This window comes from Lepidothrix coronata, unplaced genomic scaffold (genome assembly GCF_001604755.1).
Source record: "Lepidothrix coronata isolate B3197 unplaced genomic scaffold, Lepidothrix_coronata-1.0 Scaffold34, whole genome shotgun sequence".
In the NCBI taxonomy this organism is placed as follows: domain Eukaryota; kingdom Metazoa; phylum Chordata; class Aves; order Passeriformes; family Pipridae; genus Lepidothrix; species Lepidothrix coronata.
The window spans coordinates 3,190,911-3,214,374 of NW_016690214.1; the positions used below are offsets into that span (position 1 = coordinate 3,190,911).

Below are 23,464 nucleotides of genomic sequence, written 5' to 3' on the forward strand. Positions count from 1 at the left end.
TGACGCATTAATGAGTGCAGTGACTGCCTGACAAAGGTCACATCTGTGTTTCCTTCACTGCCTACAAACACAGAGAGGGCTGTGTGCTCCCACCAACTGATTGTTCTGATTGCTCTAGTTTCTGGAGCCGTTTCCACTGTAGCTGCTTTACACCTACTTTGTACTTCTGTCAGTGAAAGCCAAGGTTGAGGGCAGAGAAGTGTCAGCAGCCCTCATGTTCTCAGCACAGCAATCACCTTTCATGCATCCTTGGCTTTTCAGGCTCTGTGCACTTGCAGTCAAAGGGATGAAGGTGTTGCCTTTCCACAAGGAAATGAATGGAGCTTTTATTCCCCATCTTTGACCAAAGCACTTAGATGGTTTTAGGCCCAGCAGATTGTTTCCAATAGCAGGGAAAATTGATCACTTAGGTACTTTGATGCAACCCTTTCATTTACAAAGAAAGTACAAAATTCCATTTCCTTGAACAGAGGAGGAATCAGATGATATTCTCTTTCTCTGCATGCAGTTTCAGTCCTTTCAGCCAGCACTTGTCCAGAAGCACTTCAGCAGCCTTTTTTTGCTCAAGGTCATTCTTGCAGGGTTTATATGGCTCTGCCTGGTTTTGAGGAAGGCTGATCCTGCCAGACTCTGGGACTCACCATCACTCCAAGCACTGCCGTCCTCCTGCATCTTCAAAGCCAACCTTTCTCAGCTGGCAGAAACCTTGAATGCATCAGCTTCTCCTCCAGGTTTGCCCTTTTGCCTTGTTTCTCGGGTGGCTGTTCCTTTCAGCTGCCTGCCTGTGTACAAGAGCTTGGTTGTTCCTTTCACAAAGGAATATCCAATGAAAGGCAACATTAAACCTGTTGGGGTCATAAGCTTTTGCCTGAACTCTCTGTCTGGATGGAATTAGGGCTGGACACTCAGCATGTGGCATTGTGCTGGTGAAAAAGTAAGACCTTTGCACATTTATTGTCAGTGACAACAGGAATATGTGAAGGAATTGGGGCAAGATGAGACTCTCACTGCCCAAGTGAAGTTTTTACTCCATGCTCCCCTTCCCACTGAAGAGAAATACCCTGCTGACCAATGAGCAGGATGCATTGCTAATACTCATTCGAGTTTCTTTGCATTCCTTGCCCTACTCATCATATTTAACCTTGGATTAATTTGTAAGGACCTACTCAGAGTTCTATTTAAGAGGGGAAGAAACAGAAAGGAAGCCTGGACATGGCGTGTTTTCTTGCAATATTGTCCTGGACAGTTTCCAATCTGTTAATGGATGCACACTGACATCTAAACAATCCCCAGGGGAGGCTCAAGATCCATCTGACTTGAGTAAGAGGTTCCTAAATAGCTGTAACAAACCCATACTTCAAAAGAAATAAATTTTGCTATTTTTAAAATATGCAAGTCTTGGAAGGCTTTGAATATCGAGATTAATTCTCTGTCTAAATGCAGTGGAAGGCAGCACTGGTGAGTCTCCCTCAAATCTGGAAGGTTTTAATATTGCCTGGAATCTGGATTTGATGTTCTAAAAGCTTAAGACTGTGTTTAGTTTACTTTTTATTCCAGGGCAGACTATCCGTGTACCTATCAGATTCCTTAGTATATTTCCCTGGATTTATGTGAAAAACAGACCACATTATCTATCAGCACTTGAAATTTCGACTCAGGCATTCTGGTTTGATAGATTACTTGATTGAAAGACTTAATGGCACTGAAAAAACCCAAGATCACATGGAGCCAGATGTTGTCCTGCTCGGTGTGATGCTGTTTGCAGTAGGCAGCAATAGCAGATGGCTGTGGAAGCTGAACAGGGCAACTGGTCAGGTTTGGAGACTGGATTATGCATCAGGTCACTGAAATTGCACAGGGATGGTGAGAGGAGTATTCTCAGTGCCTCACAGTGGGCACCCACCTGGCCTGTCTGAGCTGAGGCTGCTCTGCTCTCCAGTACGGCCACTGAGAGTCCTGTTTGGAACTGCCCTTTGGAGGTGCCTCTCCCTTTCCATTGCCTAAATTAGGTAGCCTCAGGTTAGGAGCATTGGCACATAGGAGCACAGGTTCCTTATTTAGCCACCTGAATGATTAGCACAGTGAGATGTTATTTAATATGTCTCTGTGCAGAGGCTTTCCTCCCAAAGTGCTGTACAGTTAGTGCTGTTGGAGAGAAGGAGGATGTGAAGTCCAGAATGAGAATCCAGCTGTGGAAGCACTGAGAACATTTGGCTTTGGAAGCTGGGTCAGATCTGTTAGAGGAATGGGCCAGGACAGAGCTGCCACTGGTGTTTGGTTGTAGGGAGAGAAGGGAAGGTTGGATCTTGGCTGGACAGGTACTGAAAGCTGTGTCAGAGGCAGTTCTTTAACATGGCAAAACACCAGTCCTGTGTTTGCTTTCAGAGCTGGGCTCTTGTTTGTTCTGTGGTGTGACTGCACCTTCATGTTCTTGTTGTTTAAGCCCAATCTCCTCAGCAAAGCTCAGTTAGAAGACAACCTTGCCCCTTTATTCCAAAAAGCTGGACTGACTGGCATAGACAGTTGAGTCTGTTCTGTGATGTGCAGATATGGGCCACAACGATGCTGCTGCTCAGTTAAAGGTTACTAATTATGTCACAGAGATTGCAGTTCCTCACACCTCGGTGAAGTTCACGTAAATAAAGGCTCAAAGCAACATTCAGGTTTGAAATTACACTGTCTAGAACCTAAGTGATATCAGCTTTATGAAAACAATGCTGTTGTTTACACCTTCAGAACATAGAAATGATCCTGACCATCTATGCCAGTTCTCCATCTCATTTGGAAAAACCAAAGCCAGAGTTTTATCCCTCTTTTGTAACAAAGAATTCACTTCATGCTGCAGTTTCTGATTCCATTTCACCAGATATACATTCAGCTCTGGGTTGGATATTAATGCTTTCAGAACAAAGACATCAGAGCAAGATGTGACTATTTTTATGATAGTGATGTTTTGAGTCAGTTTTGACCTCATGCCAACACAATCCAGGAACAATTCCCATTAAGTCTATTGATGTGAGTCTTTCCTCGAAGGGGATACTCAGGAAACCTTAGCTGAATTATATTTTAAAGTAGATTAGTTAAATTCTATTAAACCCTATGCAGATATTCATATTCAGAATTAAGTGGCATTAATCTGATTTAGTGTACTTCACTTTGAAAAGGAGGAAAGTTAAATCAAATGAAGGCCACTTTAACGCTGAGCAGCAGCACTCACGCAGGACTCCAGTGTAACTTTCAAGTCACGCATGTGATTAATTTGGATTAATTTTTCTGACTTTCCCTGTGAAGACAGAGGACAATGAAATCATCACAGATGACCTGACCATATGTTCTCCTTCTCCCCCCAAAAAATCATTACGGACCTAGCTCATGCTGTATATTGGACAGTTGGTTTGGAGTCGTGGATCTGAAGCTGCTGTTCATTTCTAGTCTATAGTCAGTGCTCTTTTTTCCCTTTACTAACCATTTAAATTAAGCCCATCAGTGTAGAACCTCAGCATCTGCCAGGCAGGAGCAGGAGGGCACTGCTGGCTCTGTTAATGCTCCTGTGGCAGACCTGTGCATGTGGAAAACTGACAGCGTGTGTGCCTGATTTAAATATGTATCTTCAGCTGTTCTGCACTGGCAGGACTAAATTTACTTGTAGATTTAAAATAGGTGAACGATTTGACAGCTAAAAGGTCAGGACACCCCACTGTTCATTTTGTGCTTTGCTTTTCCTGATTAATAGAAAATGGTCTGTAGCATCTGCTGTTATTGTCAAGGCTTTGTGGTGTAAGACCTGCCCAAACAAAATGTAGTCCAGTGTCCCCCAACCTTCCCCCAGCTTTGTATTTTGTCACAGTTGCTCTCCTGAGGGCTCCAGCACTCAGCCAGAATATTCTAACTCACCAAGGTCTCTGTGGAGGGAGGGGTATTGACTTCTCCACCATGTGCAGATCAAATTTCAGGCTTTTAGAGTTTTGTGCATTTGCCAGGTACACTGAAATACAGATACCAGCTCTTCCAACCTTGCTGTGACTTTGGCAGCAGGCACGTGGCTGTTCTGCACAGCACAGGGACTCCCCTCTTCTCCTGTGAGGGGTGGCATCACTGCTCTAGGTGTGCACTGGCCATTCTCCCTGTCTGGATTCAGTGCTGGGGAGAGCTGTGAGAAACATCACGAATGTTTTGCAAGTCTGAGAGAGACCAGTGCAAATTCACAGCACTCAAAGTGTTTGACCCAGTACCTTCCCTGGGAAGAGCTCTGCCTCTGGGTGTCACCTTGACAGCATGTTCTACCTCTGCACACCTTGCTGGCCTTGATTCAGCCTGTTCTGTGAACCCACTTCACCTCCTGGCAGCCACCAGAGGCTGTGCTGCTGCTCCCTGTACCTCACCCCCAGCTGCAGAGAGACAGGTGGAAGTTGGAACCTCCTCTGACTCTGGAAATGTGACTTCTCTGATGTGAGGAGTTGCATAAAGCTATTTCTCCACTGATACTTGGCAATTTAGGAGCCTTTAATAATAGAGGATCTATCCTCAGCTCAGCTTTAAAAATGAAGCAGTAATAAAAAAAACACCCCCAAAACCCAGAATAATGTGCTTTAGCACAGGATGCAACAAGAGCTCAGGGTTTCTGCAGTTCCCAGGGGCATTTTAGAAGCAGAGTCAGAGCCAGGCTTGGGGAGCTGGCTGGGGAGGCTCCCCAAGGAGGGCATGACCAGGCTGTGCTCCTTTGTGCCAGGAACTGGGATCAGTGTGGGGAGAAGTGATGGGCTGGGGGCCAGGATGGGCAATTTGCAATGTAGAGAATTCAGGTCCAAAGATAGCACAGAAACCGTTGGTGGGGGAGAATTGGGGGGTGCTGAGGACACTGTGGTTGTGGAGTGGAAGGAGGGTGGCACTCAGGAAGCTCCAGCTCTCCCCCATACCCACCATCAGGGCCAGCTGAAGCTCCCTGGGAAGCCCCGGCCTTGCCAGCCCTTGCTGGGCTCTGCACACACTGAGTGGGCTGGAGCCTTGTTTGTCTTTTCCATGCTAAGCCTCTTTCCATTGCATTTAATATTTTACCACTGGCAACCAAACAAACCAAGAGTAAAGCTGTTCTCTCATACACACACAGCCCTGTGTGTGCCAAGATTCCCGCACTCAGGCACAGCTGCTGCCTCATTCCCTTTAAAGCTTCTCAGGATAAAACTGCAAGGCCTGTCCTGCAGCTCCTGGGTCTTCCCCGGCATCTGACGGCAAATGAGATTTGTGAAAACCACGTGGAACCCCAAAGCTCATGTAATGTTCTTTTCTCACAAAAGTAGAAGCTTTAAACTGCCCTGAGCTGTGAAATTCTGATGGGGGCATTACATAGAAGGGAACTGAGCCTCACAGTAGTTCTGGCGGAGAAATATTACTTATTATTTTACAGCCTGCTCAAGCAGTGCTTTTAAAGATATTTAAATGTCTCCCTCACATATTCTAAAAGATTAAAGTAATTTTTTTCAAAAGCAGCTCCTGACTGTACATACCTGTTCCTAGAGCCTGCAGGCTGCTGTTTCTCAGAATGACTGTGTATTTATACACAGGATACTGAAATATTAAAATAAATAAGCATTACTTTATTCCATTGTCTTTTTGTAGGATAGGAAGAAGATAATTATCCAACAAAAGGATTCATTCCTACAGCATTGAGCGATTAAAAAATTCAGAGATTTTTCCTTTTACCCCTCTTCCACATTTAGAAGAGGATTCCCAAGAGACCAGGGAGCCCAGAGGTAGGTATCCTGGTCAGACACAGCTTGTGTCCAGTTCTTCCCACTGACTGGCTCCAGCCTTTGCTCAGCACACTGTGGAAGAAGCCTCTGCTGAGCACCTCATTTCAGGTGCAAAAATATTTCTCTTGAGGTCAGGCTTTTTAGGCCATATGTTGTCTAACTCGTGCACAAAGAGAGGGCAGAAAAAGCTTCATAAGCTCTAGTGAGTTGCTTATAGTTTAACAAGGCTAAAACTAACCCACCAGTCTCAGTTTCAGCCATAGGCTCTGTTCCTGCAGGGAAAAGTTGTTGTTAAGAAAACCACCATTATCTTATCTCCAGACTTTGGAAACATTAACGTCAGCACTGTATAATGATTCAAAGGTCTGCCTATATACAAGGACAGCCATGAACAGAAACCTGTCCCAGGTGATTGAATACACTTGTACATATATTTCAAATAGAATGTTGCCTTTTTAATTAAATAAGACTAAATTAAGGTGATGCAGTGATGCTCACACAATGCAGTCTTTTGTTGGGATCCTGCAGCTCAGGGAGCCTTCAGACTGCTGAATTTAGTGCTCAGACATGGAACAGCTTGAAGGCTCTACCATCCATTTGGTGAGCTCAGACCATTCCTCACTGAAGCAGGTTTTGCCAGATGCTGACCCCTCTCAGTAACTCTGGTTTTCCAGTTATCTGCAGGAATCCTGGTTTTAAAATCAGAACTCAAAGATGCCGGTGAAAATTCACTTCCACAAGCACTGGATTGTTGCTGCAATGTGAAGAGCAAAGCAGTTGAGTGTCACCTGCACCTCCTTTTGAACTAGACTGCAAACCCTATCATGAACCATGTATATAATGCCTGATATAAAAGGATGCCAAACCTTGGCTGAACTATAGCTGCAGACAGGAAACTATTTGAAAATTAATATTGTGTATTTAACTCTTCGCATTAGCTAGTTTGGAGTAATTTGAATTCTGCTCACATATCCCACTAAATGTTGGCTAGTAAATAAATTACTGTTGTCTCATCACCTTATAAAGTATCACAAATTTGAACACTGGTATGAAATAAAGAGTCTGAAAGATCTCATAGGATTATGTTTTAATTCGAACTGAAATTATTAAGGAGAAGAGAATTGACACAGCCAAATTAACCCAAGGGTGAGCTAAAGGAGCCTGGGCAGCCAAGGCCAGCATGAGTCTGACCCGGTGTAATGTTGTAATGTCATTATGAACTGCCCTCAGAAGCAACAGCAATTAAGTGAAGGGTAAAAGCAGTGGTGAGGCTGTAATTTATTGCAAGACACCATTATTGGGAAAACAACCTCCTGACACAGAATTAATTTTTTTCTCCCTGTGCGCTGCTAATTGGTAAATACGAAGGGTAAATAAAACGACCTCTGCTAGGACACGTTTCCTGGGTTCGCTGGGTGACAGACGACTTTGGCGAAGCTTTCCTGGCCGCGCACGCACATTTCCTGCAGCGGCCGCTCCCTCAGCAGCGAAACCCCGAATGGCGCTGGGAGCACAAAACCGAAACCCTCGTCCTGGAGCGGGCGGGTTTATCGGGGCGGCCCGGCGGGCTCGGCACCGGGGGCGGGGGCAGCGGGAGCGGCCGTGACCCCGCGCGGGCCGCGGGAGCCGTTCCGCCCGTCACCGCCACCGGCCGCCGGAGCCCGATCGCCTGAGGGGCGAGCCCGCCGCCCGCGGGTCCCCCCAGCCCCAAGCCCGTCCCCGGCCCCGTGCCCGCCCCGCTCCGCCCCGTCCCGCCCCCCCGGCCGGCGCTGCGGCGGCTCGGCCAGGCCCGTCCCCCCGCGGGGCCCGGATCGGCGGCGCCGCCGCCTCCCCGCCGCTGCCGCCGCCCGGCGCGGGCTGGAGCCGGGCCGGGGCCGCGCCGGGCAGTGCCATGAGCCGCGGCTGAGCCGAGGTGAGGGCAGGGCAGGGCAGGGCAGGGCGGGCCCGCGCCGGGGGATGCGGGCAGGGGGAGCGGAGGGGCTGGGGGGGGCGGTCGGGCCGCGCCGCGGGCGGGTCCCGGGGCCGGGCAGGGCGATGGCGGCCGGGGGGACCCGCGGGAGGGGCTGGGGGGGGCGGTCGGGCCGCGCCGCGGGCGGGTCCCGGGGCCGGGCAGGGCGATGGCGGCCGGGGGGACCCGCGGAGCTGAGGGAGCTGAGCCGGAACCCGGCGGCTGCTGTGGCACTGAGCTGAGCTGGTGGGCTAAGCTGAGCTGGGTTGGGCTGAGCTGAGCTGAGCTGAGCTGGGCTGAGCTGAGCTGGGCTGGGCTGGGCTGGGTTGAGCTGAGCTGAGCTGGGCTGGGCTGGGCTGGGCTGGACTGGGCTGGACTGGAGCGCTGCCCCTCGGTGTGCCAGAGCCGGGCTCAGCAGTTGTGCAGCAGCTGCCGGAGTACGAGCGACACCTCCAAAACAAGCGGCGGAGGAAGCGGCGGCCGCTCCTGCTGGAGCAGGGGGAGCATTTCCAGTTGGCTTTTAGTACCAAAGGTTTTCTGTCTCCTGAAATTGTTTTCTCTCCGTGGTCGGCTCCCTGGTTTCTGCTTCTCTTTCCATTCCCAGCGTCGTTTGTGTGTTACCTCTGTTGCAGTTCAGTGGCTGAACCCGTGTGCTGTGTCTCTTCAGCGTGTGCTAAAGTTCCTTTTTAATGTTTGTGCTCAACTTCTTTGTGATTTGTATCTCTCAGCATATGTCTTGAGGAACTGCTGCTGTCCGTAATTTTGGGGAATTAAGTGTACAGCCGAGATTAATTTGAAGTTTTGTATGCGACCTAAGTATTATAACTCGAAGATAAATTAGCGTAAGACTTCAGTGCTGTAAGATTATCTTCTGTTAAGATGCTTTGTCATACTCCTCTTTCAAGATGATATTGCTTGTGTTACTCGGGAAAACAAGGCAGGCTCACAATTTTAGGGGTGTGCACTTTTACAAGAAGCCTTTTTTTTACTGTTACAATAACTTCATATTCCTAAACTGAATAAAATTCAGGCGGTGTGAGTACCCTATTTCAGTTTTCTCTGGATTGAAAATGGACTAAATTAGAGATAAAAGCACTTTAATTTAAGCAAAAGAAAGTAATGTTTTTGATGTTAGAATTGACTTTTAAAGACTGACATCGTGTTGGTTTATGATATATGGGAGGTTACTGTTCTGTTTGACTTCAAAGCTGATCCAACAAGCTGCTCTGTTGTGAGTGGCATGTTAATTTTACTCCAAATAGGTGCTGAGGCTTGAGGTAGTGTTTCTGAGGCAGGACAGGGTAAGGTGTGTTCTCTCTGGAGTAAAAGACAAGAAAGTTAATTCTGTGCTCAAAGATACCTTGTACTGGGCTCTGCTGGGGTATGGTATCCCCTGGGAATTGTAGTGGTAAGGTGAACATCATCTTTTGGTCCAGGCAAAGAACTTAGTGAGATGACCTATATTGCCTTTATTTCAGAAACAAAAATCAATGAATAAAATTCAAAGTTAAAACTTGAAGAAGGACACAGCCCAGTAAAGTACATATATTAATTACATCTTTCTTTTTGCATGAAAACAACTCTTGAGTTTCAGATGTTGATAGCGAATATTTAGTTGTTTCTAACTAAAGAACTTCTAAACCAGCTGTTTTTCAAAGTGAAGAGTGTGGAGCGGGAAGCCTTGACAGAACATGTAATGTTAATAATTTCTCTGTCGTGGCAGGCATGTAAACAAAGTGATGGGAGATACAGAAACTTACCTGGTAAATAAAATATTAATATAATTGAAATAAATTGAAAATCAGGTATCTAGAGGACTGAAGATGCACTGTTGCATTCCAGTAGATTTTTAGTTGATTTGTGACTGTGCTGCTCTAACCTCACCTTTCTGTGCAATTCAACCACATCCCTTAGATGAAGTCAGGAGGTTTCTCTTGTAGCATGTCTGAGAGGCCACCAGAGTGACATTGTGTGGGTGTGCAGGTGACCAGTCACCAGCATGGCACAGGACACACAGGACATGTTTCCTGTGCTGCTGTTCCCTGTGCTGCTCTCAAAGAGCTTTTAACCAGTTTTGGCCCACGAGATGAGTAAATTGTGGTGCTGAATGTGCAGGGTGTAACTGCTGCCTGCCCAGGAGCTGAAATAAAATGAAGGCTGTTTATTAGGATAAATTGTAATGAAGGGGAGGGTAAGTAAATTCTGGTCTTAAACACAGTTTTTGGAGCTTGGAAAAGTCCCTCAAAATTAGATTTTTATTCTTTTTTCTTGGTAAGCTAGAAATTGTGGTATCAGATGTCCACAGTAGTAAAGCTAATTCAGTGTGCTCTAAAGCACTTATCTGTGAATAAAGGCCTTCGTGTTCTAGAAACCCTCAATGCCCTAAATGAAACAATCAGATGACAATGTATGTTGGAAAATAAGAGTGTGATGTAGGCTTAGAGATTAGAGAAATAAAGATAAGAGTTAATACTGTGAGCTGTCATGAGTGTGTGCTTGGTATTAGGAGAGATGTATTCAGAGTAGAAATAATACTGGAAATCCATAAGGGTGCCACATGTGCCCAGTAAAAGAGATGGACATTGACTTTCTAAGTAATGTAAAGTGGACATTAGAGAGGATGTGTTGTGCTTTCAAGGGGGAGGATGGTAGAACAGTGAAATACTGAGAACAATATTGTGTCACAACTGTTGATTTAAAAAAAAAGTGTACCACTCATTATAGTGGAGGATTGTGCTAAATGCTTCAGATCCACCAAGTAAAAGGTTTGGTGGGGTTTTTTTGTTGAATTAACCTGCTTTTCTGGATGTGTAGGACAAAGATCCCAGTTATTGTGTCCTAGAAATACATGATCAGCTGTTCTTGACAGAATTGTGAATTATCTCTTCTTGGACGGTTTAACTTCTTTAAAGCTTCTGCTAACATGGCAAGCTCAGAAGTTGGAAGGTAGAAAGTTACTAATAATTGGTCGAGGTCCCATTTCCAGCCTGAGGCAACAAGGTCTGAAGATTGTACATTGGCTGGGAATGTTTATCCTCACCCAACAGCCGCAGCCTGTGGGGAGCGTTGGGAGGGCTGGGCTTTGACCTCCTGCAAAGAGAAGGTGTTGAATTCTTTACCATCACCTTTATTCCCTGGGTACTCAGATCTGTTGTCTCTGAAGCCCATTGTTAGTGCCTTTGGAGAAACATGAGAATATAATGGTAAAAAATGGTTCATGATTCCATCCTGCCTGTCTTGCCTTCCTGTTCCTCAAAACTCCTACTTTGTTCATATTCTTTCTCTCTGTTTATTTTAACTCTCCCCTCTCCAGACAGCAAGGTGTGTTACTCTGCTGTGCAAAGTCCAAAGCAGTTGTTAAGTTGGTGTTCTAGAAGAGAAGGTGACTGATGGACAAAGGATAACAGAAGATCAATAAACACAGTCAACAGTGGTGTTTTCCCATAAAGGTCAGGAGGGCAGAGGAAATTAATTGTGTGTGAACCAGGCTTTAATATTCATTACCCAGTGTCTCAGTGGGTTATAAAGTGTTGTGCTCCCTGACCCCGCTGGTGAGGGATGACAGGGACGTTGCAGGAAGATGTCCCGTAGTGCTGTGAACATATTGCATGGCCTGTCAATGCAGGATTGTTATCCTGAAGCTGTGACAAGATGGGATGGTCAAACTTAGAATAGGATCTCTTAAAAGGGTATGAAAATGGATATTCAGGAGTTGGGCTGCTCTTCTAGAGGATCTGTTTGAGCCTGTAAAAACTGCTATATTGGGGTTTAGTAGCTTAAATAAAGACGGAGAGCTGTAAGACTCTGGAGCCTACTCTGGATTTCATGTGTTTTGTTTAAATTATATGTCAGTTGTAAAATAGGACTACAAAAAAATACAGGCACAAACCAAGCTACTGTCTCCTTTGATACTGGGAATTTCAAAGCAGGTGGCAAAGGCTGCAATGAAGTTCTGATCAGAAATTACATAGCTATAAAAATGGCTTTGTTTCACTGGAAGTCAAGATTAAGACTGAGGAAAGAAAAATGTCCAGACAGGCTCAAAGAATGAGTGTTGTGTGAGGGAAGGGAGATGGTTGTGCTCCCATGGGTGTGTTTGGGAGCTGGGTTAGGGAATGTCACTGGGCATGTGACACCAAGAGCAGACAGGGAAAGTTGTCCGAGTTTGGCACTTTGAGCTGCAGAATGTTCTGTTTCCTTCACTTCTGAAACTTGGGAGTATCCAGAACCTGCCTGGTGTGGGCTCTGCCAGGATCCGAGAGTTCCTCTGGCTGAGGCCAGGAATGATAACAGCAGAACATTGCAGAGCATTCCCATACCCCCTCCCGACCATCACCTCCCACTTCTTGTTCCCGTCTCCCTTCCCCAGAGTGCCCATGGAAGGTGATTTCTGCTCTGGATGCCTTCCAAGCCAGGCATTTCCATTCTTGCTTAATACATATCCATCGTGCCTGGAGGGGCTCCACTTTCTTTCCTAATACTCTTGTGTAAGGCTTGGGGTTGGTCACATTAATAATTGTACTTTGGTGGTAAATTAAAGTGATCCCTAGGATTCTTGCCCTGTTTGTAGCTGCTGTGAGGTTTGATAAGGCTTATCTTTGCAAGACCTTCTCAGTAGCAGTTCTTTTTGTTTAATCGCTTTCACACTTCTTCCTTTTCAACTTGACTTGAAGTGTTAAACAAAGGAATTGGGAGAAGGGGAAAGAGCTAAGGGCGAGATAAACCTAAATGTCTGTCAGCTCAAAAATGTGCTGGTTAATAGTAAAGGCTTTGCCAGGGCTTTAATAAACCTGAGCAAATGCGTGACAACTTTACAGAAGTATTTTTATAAAAGAGAAAGAAAAAAATTTCTCCTCTTTATATGTTATTTTTAGTGAATAACAAGAGATGTGGATGGAGAAAGGAACAGCTGTGCATACAAACTATCTCCTGTTTTGTAATTCCCTTTATTCCCTGTTATCATTCTCTTTATGACAACAGGCTGAGTTTTCCCAGAAGCCTTAACACTGCTGAGAGGTTGCAGGCAAGCTGAAGAGCAGTGCCTACCAGTTCCAGAAAACTCTGAGTGTCTGAAAAGGTGCATTTAGAGGTGTGTTGTGTTTAAGATTATAAACATTTGGCTGTGTGGATCTCCATTTCTTTTGTCATGCAGCTTTGAGATGTGGATTGGCAATTGGTTTTGAGTATTGAACAGATTGTATGAACCCTTGCTTTTTTGATGAGTTGGGACAACTTTCCAGTCTCATTTTTACTGATCAGCTTTAAAAATATTCTAGCTAGATATTTATTATTCTTCCTATCAAGTCAAGCTAAAACTTCACAATTAAAATGATAAAAATGAGTAAATCATGGTGCTGCCCCATGAGTTGTTCTAGTGCTTGACTTTCTCTGGATGTAGTTTTTTAAACCTGCTTCTTCCATTCAGCTGCCCTAAGCAGTGCATTTACCAATGAAACCTGCTGTGGGTTGACTGTCTTGTTGAAATTTTTCTGCTCGCAGAATGGGTGAGGTGCAAACAGTGGCTTTTCGAGCCTCCTCCAATACCCCAGGCCAAATGGGTGCTGATTTGTGTGGTCTGTGCAGATCTCAGGCTGTTGAAGAAGGCATTGTCTGTGAGGATCACACTTCTCACTCCTTCCTGGAGAACTGAGAGCTGTGGAGCTGTTCCTCAGTGGAACAGAGAGGAGTTTGGCTCGGGGTGTGGTGACAAGTGTGAGGTGGAAAGATTTCCTTCCATGTCTGGATTTCCACTTGCACTCTTTATTTCAGTTTCCCCCAAAGAGTTGCCAGTGTTGTCTCTAAAGCCTTCATTGTACATAGCAGGGCAGAGGCAGCTCCTTAGGGATGGGAGCAGCTTCCTCACCCTTCCATCATCGCTGGTTTGTCACCTTATCCTGGAAGACACCCGGAGCTGCCTCCTCTGCCCTGACCTCAGCAATTAAAAGCCTCGTTGAAACACCCCCACCCTGACAATGAGCAGGTGAGTATGAGGTACTCACAAACCTGCTCACAGTGTTTGCAATTCAGAGCTTGACTCCCTTTGATAAACAAATGCCTGGTGGATTAATGAAGCATGTATATGGGAACACTGCCCTGTGCCTGAAATGAGCCTTGCCTGCATCATGCTGTAATTGAAGGAGGCAGGATATGGCTCAGAGACACTTATTTCCCTTTGCTCTTTTGAATCCATCTGGTGGCTTTTGCTGTTCTTTTATCTCCCAGCAAACCAAGACCTTAAAATTGATGACCTAAAATTCATTTCCTTGAAGCTGCTTTAGTGACACTTCTCTTTCTGTGCGTGTATGTGCACAAAAAGTAACCATTTTTGCATTCACTCTTACCTATTTTATCGAGTGCTTGAGACTGTAGACGTTATTTCTGAGTGCAATAGTAGAAACTTTAATGGTGCTGAAGGCGGTTGCTGGACAAACATTGCACTGATAATACCTGGTTACTGAATAGCAGGTACAGGATGAGAAAGGGAAGACTTTAGCCATCTTTTTACAGGGAAATAACTTCAAAGACTGCCAATATAGAACTTGCAATAATACTGCTTGAATGGAAAGTAGAACTGGGATTCTTAAAAATTCATTAAATTTTTTTAAGCTCTTTTCTTCATATTGCACTTCGAATTCAGCTGGCAACTAATGAGTTTTGGTGTGTGTTCCCACAAGACACCCACCTTTTGACCTTTTACTTTTCAGCCTGTGGGATTGTCAGATGAAATTTCTGGAGGCAACTGAGTTGATTTAATGTTTGCAGAAGTGAGATCCGTGTGTGTGTTTTACAGCTCCATATATAGCTGGTCAGAATGTAGTATGTGCTTCTGAAGTAGAGACCTGGAGGAATTATTTCATTTGCAGATGTCCATTTTACTGCTCTACCTGAGGTCTGCTTTCCATGAGGTTAAAGACCTGTCTGCCTGCTATGAGTGAATTATAGAGGAACAAATAATTGTTTTCTGAGTTGAGAGAAAATGAGCAGTGGATGAGAACACTGTTCAAGGAATGCTGAAAAGTTCAGAAAACTCTTAATGAATTTAAACCTTTTGAGGACAATTTGTTTCCCGCTTAATTTCACATTGGTGGCCTGATCATACAGTGAAAGACCATGTTGGGGTAGGTCCATGCTGCTGAGAAAAGAGGAGAGCTCTATTTGTGTTCTTCCCAATCTTATTTTGTTTACTTTTTTTTGAGTATTCACATGACAAATTATCTTTCTAGGCATGTTATCACTACCCACATTTGGAGAGAGAAAAACAGAGTAGGAAGGATCCTCTCATACTCTTGTTGCTTCAGTGTGTGAAATAAAGTGCTTTAAGGTGCACAAGGACCTCGCTTTGCCATCGCACTGTAGTGGTTTTATTCTTCTTTATGAGCAATATGATGTCTTTATATCTCCATTTACGTGAAATGATCATTTCAATTAAGGGTGCCAGCAAAGCTGTTTTTCTTTCATGTATCTACCTCCCATGGTTTCTTAGCAATTAGGAATAAAAAGATCTGTTGTGGGAGGTGCTCATCATTTCTGACTCAGTTGGTTTCAATGGAGTCAGGCCTGTAAAGCAGCTGTTCAGGTCAGGGAATCTGTCATTGACCCATAGATGTTGCAATTAAAATGGATCACAGCTGTTAGAAATAGGAGTTCCCTCCATTGCTCCTAAAAAAACCAACGCACAGCCCAAACCCCAACCATCAGAAAGCTTTAATGTATTAAACTGATTCATTAACTGCTGCTCTCTTCATGTCTAATGCAAGAAACAGGGGATGCAGATCGAGCTGGTGGCTTTGATGTCAGGACTGTTTGTGGCAGGGACCTCTTTCATGTTCTGGATAACAAAGTCCAGGGAATATTCTTGCCAACATCTGTCAATTAATAAGTTTACATCCTGAAGTGTTTGAAGCTATAAATACTGTGTGAAAAATAAGAAAATATATTTAAATGAGAACACGTGTGGATGTTTTTGCCACATACTTCTTTTTTTGCCGTAACACTTTCATGGATTTTGTAAATATTTGAATGTGCTGTAATAGAATAAATAGGAATTTTATGATTGCTTAAACCCTGTGCACTTGAGTGGGTGTTTTTGTGTCTGGCTGTCTCACAGTCCAGTATTTCTGGACTATGCTTAAATCACTTTCTAATTCAAAATTAATCTTTTAAGAGACAATACTGAAATGCATAGAACAGTTGCAAAGCTCTAGAAGCTTTTGACAAGCTGAAAACCCCCCTTTATGTCATGACAGTCAGTTGGGAAGCTGGGAAAGTCTGGGTTGTCTGTCCTAATGTTTTTATTTGAGCCTCACTTCATATCTCTGCTTACTGAGGGTTGTCAGTGTTTCCGTGTTGTGTGTTTGGTTTGTTCTTTTAATAAGCAAAACTCTGTGTCCTTAGAGTGGTAAAAATTCAGGTTGTTTGGGACCATCTGAGTTCCATTTGGGTATTTTGGATGTTCTCCTGCCCTCATCACTGCACTTTGTCCTCCTACAGAGCTACTGAACTTCTGCATTTTAGTTTCTAGGTCTTGGAGGTGAACATAAATCTGAATGAGGTGAGTGCTGCCTCAGGCAGAGAGAGATGTCTGGTACTTGCCAGTTCTTGGTTTGACATTTTATTTTCCTGCTATTCTTAGGACAAGGATTTTTCAGAGTTTGCTTTACATTTTGTTAACTTTCTATGGATCCTTCTATGAATTGAAAGTTAAAAGCATTTTAAGCATAGAAGCTGCCATTAGTAGTTTATGATCTCTGCACAGTTCTTGCTGGAATAGGATGTGTGATTCTTGAGCTGCTTTAACATGGTTCTCAGTCCTTGCTGTTGCTGTTTTAAGAAGTCAGTGGCTTTGTATGATCTTGTCCCAAGTGCTGTGTGAACATTGCTCTTCAGTGGGAAAAGTTAAAGCAAAATTTTCCTCGCCCTCCTAACAATCCTGAAACTCAAAATAACATGATTACCTGCTCAGGGCTTTCAGAGAACTCTGGAATTCCAGTCCATTTCCTTCCAAAATTAGATCACAGAGAGCTTTTTTTTGTTCGTGTGGTGCCAGTTTATGTTTCTTGCCTTTGCAGTTGCCAGGTAGCATGAAATGCTGGTAATACCTTTCTGCATTAATTTTTCATGGAATCCAGTGGCAGGCAAGACCACTCAGTGCCTGGCATGGAGCATGGGCAGGATTGCCTCTCTCAAGTGCTGGGAGCAATATTTTTTAGGGAACTTTGCAGAACAGTCTGACTTTTGGCTTCAATTGCTTTTGTCCCACCACTTCTCAAACTTCATAGCAACTCTGAAAAGACTTGCATGTTGTGAAGTCCTGTTTATTGACCTTTTCCTAAGATTTTCTATCCTCGACCCTCTGGGGATTGTGCTTGCAGAAGCTTCTGAGAACTCCTGGTCTTTCTAAATGCAATTTCTGCATTTATCAGACACTTTTCCTTAGGTAGATGAGGTGCAAGGAAGTAAATAAATATAATAAGGTGCCCTCTAACAGAAGTTTTTTTTGTTAATAGTTGCAGCTTGCTGTGTATCTTCAGGTGCCTTAGGATAATTAGTTTTTGTGTGTTGAGTATAACTGCCTCTATAGTTAGGTAGGAATACTTTGCTATTTGGATTGAATGTAGCTCTCCTCCTTCCCCTGGACAATTTAAGCTTTCTGAAAATAGCCTTGCTTTGATTAGTTGTTCTTATCTTGTTTTGTGCCAACTGCTTTGGGAGCCAAAAGTTGAAATTTTTCTAATTTATTTTATTTGAAGAGATATTACCTTGCTGCTTAGGGCTGTGTGCTTGGGCCAAGTATTAAATGCTTTAGTCCTGTTTAGTAATAGCAGAGAATATCCTCTTCTCTAATTTTGAAAACATCTCTTGAGACCTAAAGAACCCTTGATTGTGTCCCATGTTTTGTCCTGGCAGGTTAAAAAGCCATAAAGCACCTTGCCTGCTAATCCTCTGCAGAACATGAAATTAAAATGAAAGCTGTGCATCAGAAATGAGAGATTTGATCAATCATTAAAAATCCTCTGGGAAAAAAAAATACCTCTTTAGATACCTGTGGGGTATTTTGTAAATCTGTAGATTCTGTTCCTTTTTAAATGATCTTTCATAACTACATTTTACATGAGGACCCAGAATTTGAGATACTAGTTGGTGCTCTGTGTATCTCATGTGGATAAGCCTGTTTATTTTTAATACCTTTTCTGCTGTTTTCATGTGATGGTTGTTTTAACTTTATTAACTTTGCAGGTGCCGTGAATATTGACTGAACTTTTTTGTTGATGAAATGAGCTTTAAATGTCAAAAGAAGTCCTTGAATGCTCTTTGTTACCTGTGGGCACTTTTACCTGTTGATGTGCATTTGCATTGCTGGGAAAAATGAGCCTGCAAGGGAACTCTGCTGAGCCCTTTTTAATTTGGGATTCAGGACAGCTTATTTGGCTCCATTTTGGGAACATGCTTTTCTGTAAGTCACTCGGTCAGAATTTCCCCTGAAGAATTTATAGTGACCTTTCATTTGATCGGAGATGTGGGCAACGTTTTCAGCTGTGCACTAATCCAGGGAGGTTTTAGATAAGCTTTTATCAAATTAATGAGGAGTTGATTTTTTTTTTCCCCACTGAGATAAGAGGGAGTTACAATTCTGCACAGTTTTATGTTCTACCTCACCATTTACCCTTTCCACAAGATGTAACTTTTTATGTGTAGGCTTTTCATGGTTTATTATTACAGAAATAAAACATCTTCTGTTGAGATGCACAACTTCTGCAGCACCAGAAGGTTCTGATTTAGTCTTTTCTCCCTTTTAGAAGAGAACAAACCCACCAGTTGCATATTTATTGCTCAGAATTTTAAGACCATTGGGTTTTTTAATTTTTGGTTGTTTTTTTTTACTCACCTTTGGCATGCAAGGGTGATTCTGAAGCAAGTGCTTCGGCCAGGCAGTACAGAAGTTTTGGAAAAGAAAAGTGGGAAAAGCTGGCTTTAGGCTGGGACAGAAGTTTGCCTCTGATTGCTCTGATTTTAATGTGTCTGTTCCTGACTCCCTTGCTGCAGGAATTTCACGTCTAGGTCTGTAAATCTTTCTTTTTCTGGGGCATTTCTCTTCTCACTCATGGCCAAATTAGGGTTTTTTGGGGGTAATTTTGATGGCAACAAGTAGTTATCTGGGAAAATATGTGTTTGAGTGTACATTTTAAAGACAGCAATATATGATAAAGGAAATGACTAAATCTCCAAAATCTGTGATGAAGGGGGAGAGGAGGGTTTTGGTGGTGGTTTTGTTACTCTTTTGGTTTGTTCTGGGAATTAGTGAAAGGTCCCTTTGAACTGTTCAGTGTTAAATGTTTTTTTTTTTGGAAGGAAAAGATTCTGCTTGTTGCTTGCAACGACAAATGATAAAGAAACAATGGAGTTCATAGGAGGAGAACACGTGAATGGAGAAAGTATCATGTACCAGAATTTTTATTTGTTCTCATTGTACCAACTGGGAGTAAATGTTCTTTAATATAATTACACTCTGGTGCTGTTTGAATCTCCTCCAAAGAGCAGAGCTTTGCTTAAAAACTTCTTTTATTTCTTCTCTTAGGGGACGTGTTCGATTCCTTACAAACACTGCTGCACTTCAGCCTGCAGAAAGTCATGAAATAAGAAGAAATTAGATTTTTCTGAGTTTCTAGTCAACTTTTAACTGCTCAGCTTTTTGTGTTTGTCAAAATTAGACCGTAGTGCTGCTTTTAAAGTTTTTGGTGCGAGTGTCATGAAGGAGAATAGGAAAGCATAGTAATTATTCTTTTATCAGTAAAGGCAGAGAAACTAATGTGGTGGCTGACCTTTCTCAGGTCTTTGGGGAAAATGTTAACGTAGAATAGACTCGCTTAGCTGACATTAAACAGTTTTTATTTGTTTATTTTTTGAAGTGTTGTAAATACAAGCTTGTATTTGGGACCTTATTTTGAAGACTTCTTATTTACCATTGCAATTTTCCTTGACCTTTCTGTGCTGGACTTACAATGACACTTATTTGTCCCTTTGATAGGTTTATAGTTCTGATTAAAAGTATCATCTCCTTGAGAAGACTCTAAAATCTTGCTTAAGATCCTTCTTTTAAGTATCACTTAAATGCTGGTTATTTAACTGAAATTGTTCTGAACTTAAAAGCATTTACAAAAAAAAATGTATTTTTTTTTTTAATGAAGCTCAGAGAATTTCTGCTGGAGATGTTTTAGGTCTTAACCATCTTAGTTGTGATAACCTGGCTTACCTCTCTTAAGAGATGTGTGCTGTGTGTGCATAATATAATCCTTTCTTTTAATACTTTTTGATATTGATACCAACGTTTTCATTTGCCCTTGGATTTAAAACAGGCTTTATTGGGGTTTTGTTCCTCTTTCCCCCCACCCTCTGTATCTCAAATCCTGTTGCATGAACTTGAAAGGTGAAGCAAAACTTCCTTCTTCCTGATGGAAAGTGAGGTTTAAAGTCTGGGCTTGCTCCAGGCTGGGTAACTGGATCCCTGACACGAGGGATCCCAGGGCTACTGTGTGACTGTAATTACCAACCCTGGCTCTGTAGTTCATCTAAAAGTAATGACTAATGGATGTGAGAGGAACAATGGATGTTAACCATGGAATACATTAACTCATGGAGATGCCAAGGGAATTTAATGGGTTGTAATTAAAAATTTGAATGGGGGTAGGAAAGAATGTTGAATTTGGGGGTTTGTATCCTCTTTTTTTGTCTTTTATGGTATAGATCTGCTGGAGGAGATGAAATTCATGTGGCAGGTAATGTCCCAGCAGCTGTGGTCTCTGCTTCAGGGAGGGCTTCTGGGCTAGATGGGAATTGGCTTTCTAGGCTGTTTCTGTGGCAAAGGAGTGCTTTCCACTAGTGCTGTGCTTGGTTTTGAAGGACCTGAAATGAAGCCTTCTAGCTCTTTCAAGAGAAGGATTTTTGTCTGCTGCTGAGAGCTCTGTTACTTATTTTAAATTGGTATAAAGAATTGCAATGGTTCTCCCACATATCTCAGTGTTGGAAGGAAGATACTGGTTGAGTCTCTAGTAAATCAAGTGGAATCTAGAATTTCTGGGAGCAAATATGGATTTCAGAACGTGTTGGCCTGTGCAGGTGTTTCCAATCCAGGAAAGATTTAGCATGACATCACGTTGTGGCATTATCAATAATCAAATTAGTGGTTTCCTGAACAGCATTTAGGGCTTGTTCTTCTGGCACAACTGGCAGATACAGGGGAAAGTATTACAGAGCAGTTTAAGAACCTGTAAGGCTTTTCCTTTACTTAGGAGGAAAGGAATTTCTGTTTTGTGGAAAACACATTTTTTTGGTCTGTGTTTAGTAGCAACCAGCAGAGAAAATACAAATGTTGAACCCTGCTGGCCATTTTTGTGAAAGCATTTTGGTAATGCAGTGTGCCCTGTACCCTTTCCCCCTCATGTAGATGTTGCAATAAGTAATAGCAATGTGATTAGAATAGTTGGCTGCTGCAGTGCTTGTGAATTTAGTTACCCAATCTGGGCTGTTTCTCCAACTGAATGATTATGAAAGGCATTGAATTGCTCTGCTGAATATACCTTAATTAGTAAATGTGGCCAAATTGAGCTGTGGGTAAAACAAGCCTGGTGGATGCAACTCTGACCTTTGAAGTTAGTTCCTAGTTTGCTGCTCTGTGTTGGCTGAATCATTTTCTAAATTGTTAATGTGAAAATAATTGCTGTGCTCCATCTATAAAGTTGAATGTATAATTGTCTGAGAGAGGCCCTTCAGTGGTTTCTGGGGCTCAGCTGAAGGGTGGGGTGTGTGTTTGTCCACTGCAGGGTTTGCCAGTTCAGGAGAATTTGGGCAGAAGGACAGACTGCTGAGTGCTCAGCTCTTCCTGTAAACACTCCCAATTAGTCATTCCTGCTGTAGGTGAGAGCACATGTTACTGGAGTGACACTCAGAGAAGGTGCCTGACCCACACCAGCCTCTCCCTGGGTGTCCCTGTTGGTCTCCAGGTGCTTCCCAGAGTGTTGGAGAGGTGTTGTCACCTGGGTAAAAACACATCCTCAGGAAAGGGCTGGGCAGGGAATATTTTCTGTTCCCAGGCAGCTGTGTGCCCTGTTTGCCTGGTTCACTGTTTCCTGCTGTAGCTTTGAAAGCACTGCCTGTAGGTGAGGATTCTGAACTGCTGTGCTGTGGGTGATGGGGGTGCAGTGCCTCGAGGTCACAAGTGGAAATGGCAGCAGTTGGTTGGCAGCTCTCTCATTCCACCCTGCAAAAGCATCCACTTTGGGGGAAAGGAGTTATTTTCTGAGCAGCCTTCTTCCCTTCCAGGCAAAAGTTCATGTTTTGAGTCATTTGAAGCCTGAGGATCTGAGATTATTATTATTATTCAGATCTGCCTGCCACATAAATAAAACTGATACCTTGCATCTTCAGATTGAACAATAGGAAAACCCTGAAGAGGCAGCCAGAGGAGGTGGGGACAGCGTGGCCTTCAAAAGAAGGACCAAAGCAAGCCTGTGTTTCTGCAGGTATTGATGTGGTTTGGAGTTGTGCAACTTCAGATGGGGAGGGAATGTCAGGTCTTTAGACAGGTGGGAGAGGAGCTGAGGAGTAGGAGAAAGGGGAAACAGTGAATGAGGATAATGTAGCCAGAAATCAGTAAGAAGTGAATCTGTTAAAATGATTTAAGGATTAAAAATGTGCAGTTAGAGAACCTAATGAAATATCTTTGTTATCAAAACCAAACAAAAGTGAAAGAGCTGTGCTGGAAAAGCATCTGCTTGGCCAAAAAAAAAATGAAAAATCCAGCAAACAAACAAAACCCCAAATCCTCCACAGCAGAACAGAAGCTGTGCTCAGGAAGGGTTGGAAATATGCTTTTATAAGACATAATTCATGGTATAGTAACATGCTTAGGGTAGGCAAATAGTGGCTAATCGAGAATTTCCTTCCTCTCTGTGTTAGCTAGTTAATCATGATGTTAAAGTCTTGCTTGTTCAGTAAGGAGTGCAATCTCTTCTCAGTGCATTTGGTGTGTGCAAGTAAAGTTCATCTGTTTCAGGTCATTAGCACTGCATTAGCACAGCGTGTTTAAACACGAGGTAATTAACTGCACAGTGCAAACACAGTGTGCTAAAGAGCCATCTAAACCCACGAAGTTCTAGCTGATACAAAATACCACACTGGAAATGCTGTTGGGAGGGGGGAGTTAATATTTTTCACCCGTTTTGCTAAATTACTGATACATGATTAGTGCCAAATGGCAGAAGAGAAGGGATCAGGCTGGTGCCAACAGCATCCTATTGGAGCTTTCTTTGAAGTGGGGGGTGTTTGTTTTTTTTCTTCCTGAATGTATAGTGTTGCAGTGGCTCAATGACATGGAAGATGAATAGGTTTTTTTGTATTTGCAAATTTTGGTTTATTTATTTATTGCAATTTCACAACTGGCACAAAATATTAAAGATGTGTGATAGCTGATGGTCCAGCACAAGGGAAATGGAAATGGAGTTGGACAGTAGTAGCCTTTTCACTGTCCAAAATAAATTTGGGTGCATTTGTCTAAAAAATGGGGTGATTTTGCAGTTTGAACAACGTGAAATGGAACTGTGTCCAAAGGCAGTGTGGATCCTGGATGCTGGTGGTTCCCAGGTTGCTAATCCAACAGGAAAATAAAAGACCAAATTTCTCACTGACTTCAGCACTCACAAGTTATATGTGCATATGACTGTTAATATACAACCTGACTGGGAAGCACACAAATGCTCAAAGAAGCAAGGAA

At 43.3% G+C, this 23,464-nt stretch overlaps 1 protein-coding gene across 4 annotated transcripts in view; it reads left to right on the top strand.

Moving 5' to 3' along the window:
- Window positions 1–5,635: 5,635 nt before the first annotated feature.
- TEX2 (testis expressed 2) overlaps window positions 5,636–23,464 on the top strand; it is a 46,178-nt gene continuing 28,349 nt past the window's right edge. Inside the window, exon 1 of one of the 4 annotated variants that reach the window (XM_017811938.1) lies at window positions 5,636–5,750. The gene's annotated coding sequence lies outside the window, so the exon portion shown is untranslated. Of the gene's footprint in view, window positions 5,751–7,590; window positions 7,663–8,108; window positions 8,231–12,700; window positions 12,788–23,464 lie in introns of those variants that run through there. The other 3 variants (XM_017811937.1, XM_017811940.1, XM_017811939.1) reach the window with 3 other exon arrangements.